Below are 13,437 nucleotides of genomic sequence, written 5' to 3' on the forward strand. Positions count from 1 at the left end.
TAACTTCACTGCAGTGTGAATGAAAGCCTACTTCTGACACTAAGGAATAAACTTTGCCCCTTGAATTGAGTGTCTCACTCGGCCATTTCAGAGGGCAGTTAAGAGTCAACCACATTGCTGTGGCTCTGGAGTCACATGTAGGCCAGACCGGGGTAAGGACGGCAGATTTCCTTCCCTAAAGGAGCCAGGTGGGTTTTTCCGACAATCGACAATGGTTCAATGGTCATCAGTAGATTCTTAATTCCAGGTATTTTTTTGAAATGAATTGAAATTCCACCATCTGCCATGACCAGGATTCGAACCCAGGTACCTAGTGCATCACCCTCTGGATTACCCAGTGACAATACCACTGCCCCCTTTCGGCACTCACTCACCTAGCCTCACACTATCTTTTATAAGTTATGCACAGTATCTGATAGCCACAGTTCTCCGAAAAGCTATTGATCCCAAGAGATTCCAATAAAGGATATTTGACCTGCAACTGTACCACAACGCTATAGACTCACACAGCACACAAACAGGCCCTTCGGCCCACCACGGCAATACTGGCCTTCAAATACCAATCTATACGAATCCCATTCACCTGCTCTTGGTCCATTGCCTATTATGCCTTGGCCACCTAAGTGCTTGTCCAGGTGTTGCGAGCGTAGCTGCCTCCTCCGTCCTCTCAGGCAGCGCGTTCCATATTTCCACCACCCTTTGGGTGAAAAAGATTTTCCTCAGATGCCCTCCAAACTGCTTCCTCCTCACTTTAATCCTCTGGTCTTAGACGCCTCTGCCACGGGAACAAGATTCTGACAATCGACCCTACCTACGCCTCTCATGGTTTGGTATACCTCTATCAGATTCCCCCCTTCAGCCTCCTCTGCTCCAGGGAAAACAACCCCCAGCCTATCCAGCCTCTCCTCATAACCGAGACTTTCCAGCCCAGGCAGCGTCCTGGTGAATCTCCTCTGCACCCTCTCCATCGCAATCTCGTCCTTCCTGTGGAGACCAAAGCTGCACACAATATTCCATCTGTGGCCTAACCAATGGTTTATAAAGTGGTACCAGGACCTCCCTGCTCCGACATTCCATGCCCCGGCCAATGAAGGCAAACATTCCGTATGCCTTCTTCACCACCCTATCTACCCGGTGCTGCCACCTTCAGGGATCTATGGCCTTCTACACCAAGGTTCCTTTGTTCTTCAATAGTCCCTAGGAAGCTCCCGTTTACAGCGTGTATCCTGAGTTGGTTAGCTCAGTGGGCCTGACGGCTGGCTCGTGTGCGGAGCGATGCCAACAGCGTGGGTTCGCTTCCCGTACCAGCTGTGGTTATTCATGAAGGCCTCGCCTTCTCAACCTTACCCCTCACCTGAGCTGTGCTGACCCTCAGGTTAAATGACCAGCAGTCAGCTCTCCTGTGGTTATCTGGGACGATGGCAAATTTGCATTTTATATCTTACCCATATTAGATCTCCCAAAATGCACCACCTCACACCTAGTGTAGTGGAACATAGAGGAGAACATATCCCCGTCTACATCAATGGGGACAAAGTAGAAATGGTCGAGAGCTTCAAGTTATTCGGTGTCCAGATCACCAACAACCTGTCCTGGTTCCCCCCATGCCAACACTAGAGCTAAGAAAGCCCCACCAACGCCTCTACTTTCTCAGGAGGCTAAGGAAATTCGACATGTCCGCTCCAACTCTCTCCAACTTTTACAGATGCACCATAGAAAGTATTCTTTCTGGTTGTATCACAGCTTGGTCTGACTCCTGCTCTGCCCAAGACCGCAAGAAACTACAAAAGGTCGTGAATGAAGCCTAGTCCATCACGCAAACCAACCTCCCATCCATTGGCTCTGTCTACACTTCCCGCTGCCTCGGCAAAGCAGCCAGCATAATTAAGGACCCCACACACCCCGGACATTCTCTCTTCCACCTTCTTCCATCGGGAAAAAGATACAAAAGTCTGAGGTCACGTACCAACCGACTCAAGAACAGCTTCTTCCCTGCTGCTGTCAGACTTTTGAATGGACCTACGTTGCATTAAGTTGATCTTTCTCTACACCCTAGCGATGTCTGTAACACTACATTCTGTACTCTCTCCTTTCCTTCTCTATGAATGGTATGCTTTGTATAGCTCGCAAGAAACAATACTTTTCATTGTATCCCAATACATGTGACAATAATAAATCAAATCAAACTTATCAGGATTAAACTCTGTCTGTCATTGCTCTGACCAACTAATCAATATCAGTCTGCAGCCTCAGACTTAAGTTTGGTTGATTTATTATTGTCACATGTAGGCCTTCATTAACACTGCAATGAAGTTACTGTGAAAATCCCCTAGTCGCCACACTCCAGCGCCTGTTCGGGACAATGCACCTAACCAGCACGTCTTTCGGGCTGTGGGAGGAAACCGGAGCACCCGGAAGAAACCTACACAGACACGGGGAGAACATGCAAACTCCACACAGACAGTGAGCCAAAGCCGGAATTGAACCTGGGTCCCTGGCGCTGTGAGGCAGCAGTGATTTGATTTGATTCATTATTGTCACATGTAGTAGTCTACAGTGAAAAGTATTGTTTCTTGCGCACGATACGGACAAAGCATACTGTTCATAGAGAAGGAAAGGAGAGGGTGCAGAATGCAGTGTTACAGCCATAGCTAGGGTGTAGAGAAAGATCAACTTAATGCGAGGTCGGTCCATTCAAAAGTCTGACAGCAGCAGGGAAGAAGCTGTTCTTGAGTCGGTTGGTACGTGACCTCAGACTTCTGTATCTTTTTCCCTGACGGAAGAAGGTGGAAGAGAGAATGTCCGGGGTGCGTGGGGTCCTTAATTATGCTGGCTGCTTTGCCGAGGCAGCGGGAAGTGTAGACAGAGTCAATGGATGGTGGGAGATTCTAATCTGAACTCCCACTGGAAAGAAACAGCGTGAATTCTTCCAGTTTTCCCGCAAATTCAACATTTTCAATTTTTTGTGGACAATCGTCCTCAAGATATCAGGGGTCTAAAATCATATTTTCAGAAACGAGCAAAGAAACTAAGCAGTAAGACCATGAGAGCAATAATGTCTGTAAACCTGTTGGACTTTAACCTGGTGTTGTGAGACTTCTTACTGTGTTACTCCCACCAATGCACAGCTTCAAGCATGGCGGAGGAGGGCGAGCTTCCAATTTTGGTTTTTTGATTTGATTTGATTTGATTTATTATTGTCACATATTAACATACTGTGTTGTTTCTACGTTTCAGTGCTAACCATTGTGCCACCGTGCCACCCACTCCTATCCTCCTCACTATCAACAAAACCATTAATTCTCATGTCGTCTGCAACTTTACGAATTATATTTTCCACATTCGCATCCAACTCTTTAATATATATAAAACAAACAGCAAAGGTCCCAACACCGATCCCTCTCAGGTACTGAGGGAGCTCCGCTGCACTGTCAGAGGGTCAGTACTGAGGGAGTGCTGCACTGTCAGAGGGTCAGTACTGAGGGAGCGCTGCACTGTCAGAGGGTCAGTACTGAGGGAGCGCTGCACTATCAGAGGGTCAGTACTGAGGGAGCGCTGCACTGTCAGAGGGTCAGTACTGAGGGAGCGCTGCACTGTCAGAGGGTCAGTGCTGAGGGAGTGCCGCACTGTCAGAGGGTCAGTACTGAGGGAGCGCTGCACTGTCAGAGGGTCAGTACTGAGGGAGTGCCGCACTGTCAGAGGGTCAGTGCTAAGGGAGCGCTGCACTGTCAGAGGGTCAGTACTGAGGGAGTGCTGCACTGTCAGAGGGTCAGTGCTGAGGGAGTGCTGCACTGTCAGAGGGTCAGTACTGAGGGAGTGCTGCACTGTCAGAGGGTCAGTGCTGAGGGAGTGCTGCACTGTCAGAGGGTCAGTGCTGAGGGAGTGCCGCACTGTCAGAGGATCAGCACTGAGGGAGTGCTGCACTGTCGGAGGGTCAGTACTGAGGGAGTGCTGCACTGTCAGAGGGTCAATACTGAGGGAGTGCCGCAATGTCAGAGGGTCAGTACTGAGGGAGTGCCGCACTGTCAGAGGGTCAGTGCTGAGGGAGTGCCGCACTGTCAGAGGGTCAGTGCTGAGGGAGTGCTGCACTGTTAGAGGGTCAGTGCTGAGGGAGTGCCGCACTGTCAGAGGGTCAGTGCTGAGGGAGTGCCGCACTGTCAGAGGGTTAGTGCTGAGGGAGTGCCGCACTGTCAGAGGGTCAGTGCTGAGGGAGTGCCGCACTGTCAGAGGGTTAGTGCTGAGGGAGTGCCGCACTGTCAGAGGGTCAGTACTGAGGGAGTGCTGCACTGTCAGAGGGTCAGTACTGAGGGAGTGCTGCACTGTCAGAGGATCAGTACTGAGGGAGTGCCGCACTGTCAGAGGATCAGTACTGAGGGAGTGCCGCACTGTCAGAGGGTCAGTACTGAGGGAGTGCTGCACTGTCAGAGGGTTAGTATGAGTCTCCCAGCATTCATTACTCAATGAACATTACCGAGAGAAAAAAAATCGCATCATCATTCTTGTACGGGATCTTGCTGTTCACAGTTTGAAGCTTGGGTTGGTTTGGATTCAGGGCTCGAGGGGAGTTATCATTGAAGCTGATGATGTTTGTTGGTTGCCATGGAGAAAGAACAAGGCCGAGAGCCTGACTCCGATGTATCCAGGGAGTTACTCAGGCTGCAACATGTGGAGTGTGAAGATAAGGCTGTGAGGGTTTGAGCTCCCTGCTGACGCTGTGTAATGTGCCTCAGATCGAGTAAGATCTGTTACCCAATAAAACATCCTGCATACCACACTCATCCCATCAACATTTAGGGGCGGCACGGTGGCACAGTGATAGCACTGCTGCCTCACAGCGTCAGGGACCCAGGTTCGATTCCAGGCTTGGGTCACTGTCTGTGTGGAGTCTGCACGTTCTCCCCGTGTCTGTGTGGGTTTCCTCCGGGTGCTCTGGTTTCCTCCCTCACCCCAAAGCTGTGCAGATTGGTGGGAAAACTGTGTTAAATGTGTGGGGTTACTGGGACAGGGAATGATGGGCTGGCTGGAATAAGATTTCTATTTGAAATGTCTGTGCAGACTCGATGGGCTGAATGGCCACCTGCACAGGGGGGATTCTATGGATTGCATAAACGGAGGGCAGCCACGTTTGTGGTTTCAATATGTATCAGCAAGAAACCTTGTATTTCCACAGTGTTTCCTACAACAGTGCCTTACAGCCAACTGACCCTCTGACAGTGCAGCACTCCCTCAGTACTGACCCTCTGACAATGCAGCACTCCCTCAGTATTGATCCTCTGACAGTGCGGCACTCCCTCAGTACTGACCCTCTGACAATGCAGCACTCCCTCAGCACTGACCCTCTGACAGTGCAGCACTCCCTCAGGACTGACCCTCTGACAGTGCAGCACTCCCTCAGTACTGACCCTCTGACAGTGCAGCACTCCCTCAGCACTGACCCTCTGACAGTGCAGCACTCCCTCAGTACTGACCCTCTGACAGTGCGGCACTCCCTCAGCACTGATCCTCTGACAGTGCAGCACTCCCTCAGCACTGACCCTCTGACAGTGCAGCACTCCCTCAGTCCTGACCCTCTGACAGTGCAGCACTCCCTCAGTCCTGACCCTCTGACAGTGCAGCACTCCCTCAGTACTGACCCTCTGACAGTGCAGCACTCCCTCAGTACTGACCCTCTGACAGTGCAGCACTCCCTCAGTACTGACCCTCTGACAGTGCAGCACTCCCTCAGTACTGACCATCTGACAGTGCAGCACTCCCTCAGCACTGACCCTCTGACAGTGCAGCACTCCCTCAGTACTGACCCTCTGACAGTGCAGCACTCCCTCAGTACTGACCCTCTGACAGGGCAGCACTCCCTCAGCACTGACCCTCTGACAGTGCAGCACTCCCTCAGCACTGACCCTCTGACAGTGCAGCACTCCCTCAGTACTGACCCTCTGACAGTGCAGCACTCCCTCAGTACTGACCCTCTGACAGTGCAGCACTCCCTCAGTACTGACCCTCTGACAGTGCAGCACTCCCTCAGTACTGACCCTCTGACAGTGCGGCATTCCCTCAGCACTGATCCTCTGACAGTGCAGCACTCCCTCAGCACTGACCCTCTGACAGTGCGGCACTCCCTCAGTACTGACCCTCTGACAGTGCGGCACTCCCTCAGTACTGACCCTCTGACAGTGCGGCACTCCCTCAGTACTGACCCTCTGACAGTGCGGCACTCCCTCAGTACTGACCCTCTGACAGTGCAGCACTCCCTCAGCACTGACCCTCTGACAGTGCGGCACTCCCTCAGCACTGACCCTCTGACAGTGCGGCACTCCCTCAGTACTGACCCTCTGACAGTGCGGCACTCCCTCAGTACTGACCCTCTGACAGTGCGGCACTCCCTCAGTACTGACCCTCTGACAGTGCGGCACTCCCTCAGTACTGACCCTCTGACAGTGCGGCACTCCCTCAGTACTGACCCTCTGACAGTGCAGCACTCCCTCAGCACTGACCCTCTGACAGTGCGGCACTCCCTCAGTACTGACCCTCTGACAGTGCGGCACTCCCTCAGTACTGACCCTCTGACAGTGCAGCACTCCCTCAGTACTGACGCTGACAGTGCAGCACTCCCTCAGCACTGACCCTCTGACAGTGCGGCACTCCCTCAGTACTGACCCTCTGACAGTGCGGCACTCCCTCAGCACTGATCCTCTGACAGTGCAGCACTCCCTCAGCACTGACCCTCTGACAGTGCGGCATTCCCTCAGCACTGACCCTCTGACAGTGCGGCATTCCTCAGTACTGACCCTCTGACAGTGCGGCACTCCCTCAGTACTGACCCTCTGACAGTGCAGCATTCCCTCAGTACTGACCCTCTGACAGTGCGGCACTCCCTCAGCACTGATCCTCTGACAGTGCAGCACTCCCTCAGCACTGACCCTCTGACAGTGCAGCACTCCCTCAGCACTGACCCTCTGACAGTGCGGCACTCCCTCAGTACTGACCCTCTGACAGTGCAGCACTCCCTCAGTACTGACCCTCTGACAGGGCAGCACTCCCTCAGTACTGACCCTCTGACAGGGCAGCACTCCCTCAGCACTGACCCTCTGACAGTGCAGCACTCCCTCAGTACTGACCCTCTGACAGTGCAGCACTCCCTCAGTACTCACCCTCTGACAGTGCAGCACTCCCTCAGTACTGACCCTCTGACAGTGCAGCACTCCCTCAGTACTGACCCTCTGACAGGGCAGCACTCCCTCAGTACTGACCCTCTGACAGGGCAGCACTCCCTCAGCACTGACCCTCTGACAGTGCAGCACTCCCTCAGTACTGACCCTCTGACAGTGCAGCACTCCCTCAGTACTGACCATCTGACAGTGCAGCACTCCCTCAGCACTGACCCTCTGACAGTGCAGCACTCCCTCAGTACTGACCCTCTGACAGTGCAGCACTCCCTCAGTACTGACCCTCTGACAGTGCAGCACTCCCTCAGTACTGACCCTCTGACAGTGCAGCACTCCCTCAGTACTGACCCTCTGACAGTGCGGCATTCCCTCAGCACTGATCCTCTGACAGTGCAGCACTCCCTCAGCACTGACCCTCTGACAGTGCGGCACTCCCTCAGTACTGACCCTCTGACAGTGCGGCACTCCCTCAGTACTGACCCTCTGACAGTGCGGCATTCACTCAGCACTGATCCTCTGACAGTGCAGCATTCCCTCAGTACTGACCCTCTGACAGTGCAGCACTCCCTCAGCACTGACCCTCTGACAGTGCGGCACTCCCTCAGTACTGACGCTGACAGTGCAGCACTCCCTCAGCACTGACCCTCTGACAGTGCGGCACTCCCTCAGCTCTGATCCTCTGACAGTGCAGCACTCCCTCAGCACTGACCCTCTGACAGTGCGGCATTCCCTCAGCACTGACCCTCTGACAGTGCGGCACTCCCTCAGCTCTGATCCTCTGACAGTGCAGCACTCCCTCAGCACTGACCCTCTGACAGTGCGGCATTCCCTCAGCACTGACCCTCTGACAGTGCGGCACTCCCTCAGTACTGACCCTCTGACAGTGCGGCACTCCCTCAGTACTGACCCTCTGACAGTGCAGCATTCCCTCAGTACTGACCCTCTGACAGTGCAGCACTCCCTCAGCACTGAACCTCTGACAGTGCGGCACTCCCTCAGCCCTGATCCTCTGACAGTGCAGCACTCCCTCAGCACCGACCCTCTGACAGTGCGGCATTCCCTCAGTACTGACGCTGACAGTGCAGCACCCCCTCAGCACTGATCCTCTGACAGTGCGGCACTCCCTCAGTACTGACCCTCTGACAGTGCGGCACTCCCTCAGCACTGATCCTCTGACAGTGCAGCACTCCCTCAGCACTGACCCTCTGACAGTGCAGCACTCCCTCAGTCCTGACCCTCTGACAGTGCAGCACTCCCTCAGTCCTGACCCTCTGACAGTGCAGCACTCCCTCAGTACTGACCCTCTGACAGTGCAGCACTCCCTCAGTACTGACCCTCTGACAGTGCAGCACTCCCTCAGTACTGACCCTCTGACAGTGCAGCACTCCCTCAGCACTGACCCTCTGACAGTGCAGCACTCCCTCAGTACTGACCCTCTGACAGTGCAGCACTCCCTCAGTACTGACCCTCTGACAGTGCAGCACTCCCTCAGTACTGACCCTCTGACAGTGCGGCACTCCCTCAGCACTGACCCTCTGACAGTGCAGCACTCCCTCAGCACTGACCCTCTGACAGTGCAGCACTCCCTCAGCACTGACCCTCTGACAGTGCAGCACTCCCTCAGCACTGACCCTCTGACAGTGCAGCACTCCCTCAGTACGGACCCTCTGACAGTGCAGCACTCCCTCAGTACTGACCCTCTGACAGTGCAGCACTCCCTCAGTACTGACCCTCTGACAGTGCAGCACTCCCTCAGTACTGACCCTCTGACAGTGCAGCACTCCCTCAGTACTGACCCTCTGACAGTGCGGCACTAATTCAGTTTTATCACCTGTGCGTGCTGCCCTGGATTATGAGTCTTAGATCTCATCTGCCCTCGGGCAATAAATGCTGTAAGAAGTTTAACAACACCAGGTTAAAGTCCAACAGGTTTATTTGGTAGCAAAAGCCACACAAGCTTTTGCTACCAAATAATTCTGTTGGACTTGAACGTGGTGTTGTTAAACCTCTTACTGTGTTTACCCCAGTCCAACGCCGGCATCTCCACATCATAAATGCTGGCCAGCCAGCGACGCCCATGTCCCACGGATGAATTAAAAAAACGTAAACACCTCACCCACCTTCTGTTGCAGCGAGCCAGAGAAACGCAGGTTGATTGAAGCATGTGATGTCCAATTCTCCCTGGCACCTCTTTGCTTACGTTGGATCTCCCCTTGGGGGAGGAAGTGAATTCTCCTGACAGTCACCAGCAGTTGATCAGCAGGGCGTAGTCCTGAGGGTGGTTTAACTGCAGTCGGGCCCTCCCCTGTAGTGATAAGCAGCCTGCCTCTCCCCCTCACCATGGCTCGGAACAGGCACCAGTTGGTCCCTTTGGAAAGTTACAGATCGCTTGCGGCCCAGAAACTGGTCATTCGGCCCGTCGGGTTCCCTGCTGGTGTTCCTGCTCCACTCAGACCTCCCCAACTCTCCCTCTCACTCCGTCATCATCTCCTGCTACTCCTTTCCCCTCCCCCGTTTGTTCATCCCGGCTTCCTCTGAGACGGGATCTGATAGAAACTTATAAAATTCTAACAGGGTTAGACAGGGCAGATTCAGAAAGAATGTTCCTGATGGTGAGGGAGTCCAGAACTCGGGGTCATAGTTTGAGGAGAAGGGGTAAACCTTTTAGAATTGAGGTGAGGGGAAATTTCTTCACCCAGAGGATGGTGAATGTGGAATTCACTCCCACAGAAAGTAGTTGAGGCCAAAACGTTGTGTGATTGGAAGAAATTAGATATCGCTCTTGGGGCTGAAGAGATCGAGGGATATGGGGGGAAGGGGGAGATCAGGATATTGAATTTGATGATCAGCCAGGATCAAAATGAATGTTGGAGCAGGCTGGAAGGGCTGAATGGCCTCCTCCTGCTTCTAGTTTCCATGTTTCCCTGTTCGCTATTCACTCCAGCCATTCCCAGTATCCCGATTATCGGTAGGGGAGTTGGTGCCTTAGTGTTACAGTCACTGGACTAGTAATCCAGCCATCCAGTGAGAGGTCAGTGAGAAAGGGAAATTCTGGAAAAACCCGACAGCATCTGTAGGGAGAGAGAAGCGGAGTTAACGTTTGACCCGGGTTCGATTCCCGGCTTGTGTCACTGTGTGTGAGGAGTCTGCATGTTCTCCCCGTGTTTGCGTGGGTTTCCTCCCACAGTCCAATGACATGCTGGTTAGGGTGCATTGGCCGTGCTAAATTCTCCCTTAGTGTACCCGAACAGGCGCCAGAGTGTGGGCGACTAGGGGATTTTCACAGTCACTTCATTGCAGTGTTAATGTAAACCTACTTATAACACTGATAAATGAACTTAAAACTTCCTCAGGAGTAAAGAACGGGAACAATGTTTTCGATACTGGTCCGAATCCTCCGATCTCACCTGGCCCGCCTCCACTGCCAGCGGGAATGGAGAATTTGCAACTCAGCTGAATCTCCATTTACTGCAGCGGGAGTGGAGAATCCCAGCCGTGGGAATGGAGAATCCCAACAGCGGGAGTGGAGAATCCCAGCAGCGGGAGTGCAGAATCCCAGCAGCGGGAATGGAGAACCCTAGCCACGGGAATGGAGAATCCCAGCAGCGGGAATGGAGAATCCCAGCAGCGTGAGTGGAGAATCCCAGCAGCGGGAGTGGAGAATCCCAGCAGCGGGAGTGGAGAATCCCAGCAGCGGGAGTGGAGAATCCCAGCCACGGGAGTGGAGAATCCCAGCAGCGGGAGTGGAGAATCCCAGCCACGGGAGTGGAGAATCCCAGCAGCGGGAGTGGAGAGTCCTAGCAGCGGGAGTGGAGAATCCCAGCAGTGAGAGTGGAGAGTCCCAGCCATGGGAGTGGAGAATCCCAGCAGCGGGAGTGGAGAATCCCAGCAGCGGGAGTGGAGAATCCCAGCCACGGGAGTGGAGAGTCCCAGCAGCGAGAGTGGAGAATCCCAGCTGCGGGAATGGAGAGTCCCAGCAGTGGGAGTGGAGAATCCCAGCAGTGAGAGTGGAGAGTCCCAGCCACGGGAGTGGAGAATCCCAGCAGCGGGAGTGGAGAATCCCGGCAGCGGGAGTGGAGAATCCCAGCCACGGGAGTGGAGAGTCCCAGCAGCGGGAGTGGAGAATCCCAGCCACGGGAGTGGAGAATCCCAGTAGCGGGAGTGGCAAATCCCAGCCATGGGTGAGGTCGGAGAATTTTTATTTAAACAGAATCCTTATAGTGCAGAAGTGGTCATTTGGGCCATCGGGTCTGCAGAAACACTCTGAAAGAGCATCATTTTCCCATGTCCTCGCCCTCCCTCTCCTGCCCTATCCTTCCACACCGTTACGTATTGCATAAGAGGGTGTGGAGCACGTACAACAGAGGAGAGGGCCAGTGATGGATGGGAACTAACAGAGACAGCAGCAAAGGTGTCAGAACATCTTCACGGCAGAATGACCATCCGTGCTCAATAAGATCAAAACTCAAGAACAAAGGGTGGGAATCTCCGACCTCCGAGCCACATGTTTCCCGCTGGTGGAAGGTGACGAGTTGTTTGCTAGTGGTGGGATTCTCCAGTCCCGCTGCTGTTGGTGGGAATTCCCATTTGATTTGATTTGATTTGATTTATTATTGTCACATGTATTAGCATGCAATGAAAAGTATTGTTTCTTGCACACTATACGACAAAGCATACCATTCATAGAGAAGGAAAGGAGAGAGTGCAGAATGTAGTGTTACAGCCATAGCTAGGGTGTAGAGAAAGATCAACTTAATGCGAGGTAGGTCCATTCAAAAGTCTGACAGCAGCAGGGAAGAATCTGTTCTTGAGTCGGTTGGGACGTGACCTCAGACTTTTGTATCTTTTTCTCGACGGAAGAAGGTGGAAGAGAGAATGTCCGGGGTGCGTGGGGTCCTTAATTATGCTGGCTGCTTTGCCGAGGCAGCGGGAAGTGTGGACAGAGTCACTGGATGTCACCCCACGCCGGTGGGAAACCTGCCGGCAGGACCGGAAAATCCTGCCAGCGGGACCGGAAAATCCTGCCGACGGGATCGGAAAATTCAGCCGACGGGATCAGAAAATCCTGCCGGCGGGATTGGAAAATCCTACCAGCGGGATCGGAAAATCCTACCGGCGGGATCGGAAAATCCTGCCGACGTGAACAACCAGAGAATTCCGGCCATAGAGTCTAATTCAGATAAAGGTGTTGAATTTTGGTAAGACAAACCAGGGCAGGACTTCCCCAGTTAATGACAGGGCCCTGGGGAGTGTTGTCCAACAGAAGACCGAGGGGGGCAGGTACGTAGTTCCTTGAAAGTGGCGTCACAGGTAGACAGCGTGGTGAAGGAGGTGTTTGGCACAATTGCCTTCATTGGTACAGAGCACTGAGTACAGGAGTTGGGATGTTATGGAACATAGAACATAGAAAAACTACAGCATAAACAGGCCCTTCGGCCCACAAGTTGCGCTGGTCATGTCCCTACCTACCTAGGCCTATATATAGGCTTACCTATAATCCTCAACCCTATTAAGTCCCATGTACTCATCCAGAAGTCTCTTAAAAGACCCTATCGAGTTTGCCTCCACCACCACTGACGGCAGCCGATTCCACTCACCCACCACCCTCTGAGTGAAAAACTTACCCCTGACATCTCCTCTGTACCTACTCCCCAGCACCTTAAACCCTGTGTCCTCTCGTAGCGGCCATTTCAGCCCTGGGAAAAAGCCTCTGAGAATCCACCCGATCTATACCTCTCAACATCTTGTACACCTCTATCAGGTCACCTCTCACCCTTCATCTCTTCAAGGAGAAAAGACCGAGCTCCCTCAACCTATCCTCATAAGGCATGCCACCCAATCCAGGCAACATCCTTGTAAATCTTCTCTGCACCCTTTCAATAATTTCTACATCCTTCCTGTAATGAGGCGACCAGAACTGAGCACAGTACTCCAAGTGGAGTCTGACGAGGGTCTTATAAAGCTGCAAATGTTACAACTGTACCGGACATTGGTAAGGCCACATTTGGAGAATTGCGTACAATTCTGCTATAGAAAGGATGTTATTAAACTGGGAAGGCTGCGGAAAAGATTTACAAGGATGTTACCAGGACTGGAAGGTTTGAATTATAAGGAAAGGCTGGGACTTTTTTCCCTGGAGTGTAGGAGGATATCTTAGAGTCCTGAGATGCGTAGGTTAGAGGGGTTAGTGGGTAAATATGTGGGGATATGGGGGTAGGGCCTGGGTGGGATTGATACATTGAATATGATGATGAGGGGTGACCTTATAGAGGTC

The 13,437-nt window shown here is 53.0% G+C and overlaps 1 protein-coding gene across 2 annotated transcripts in view; it reads right to left on the minus strand.

The window, feature by feature from the left end:
- LOC144505318 (ribonuclease inhibitor-like) overlaps window positions 1-9,653 on the minus strand; it is a 49,320-nt gene extending 39,667 nt beyond the window's left edge. Inside the window, exon 1 of one of the 2 annotated variants that reach the window (XM_078231435.1) lies at window positions 9,284-9,653. The gene's annotated coding sequence lies outside the window, so the exon portion shown is untranslated. The remainder of the gene's footprint in view (window positions 1-9,283) is intronic. The other variant, XM_078231434.1, reaches the window with a different exon arrangement.
- Between the last annotated feature and the right edge of the window lie 3,784 nt (window positions 9,654-13,437).

The sequence above is a fragment of the Mustelus asterias genome, chromosome 16 (genome assembly GCF_964213995.1).
Source record: "Mustelus asterias chromosome 16, sMusAst1.hap1.1, whole genome shotgun sequence".
Taxonomy (NCBI): Eukaryota; Metazoa; Chordata; class Chondrichthyes; order Carcharhiniformes; family Triakidae; genus Mustelus; species Mustelus asterias.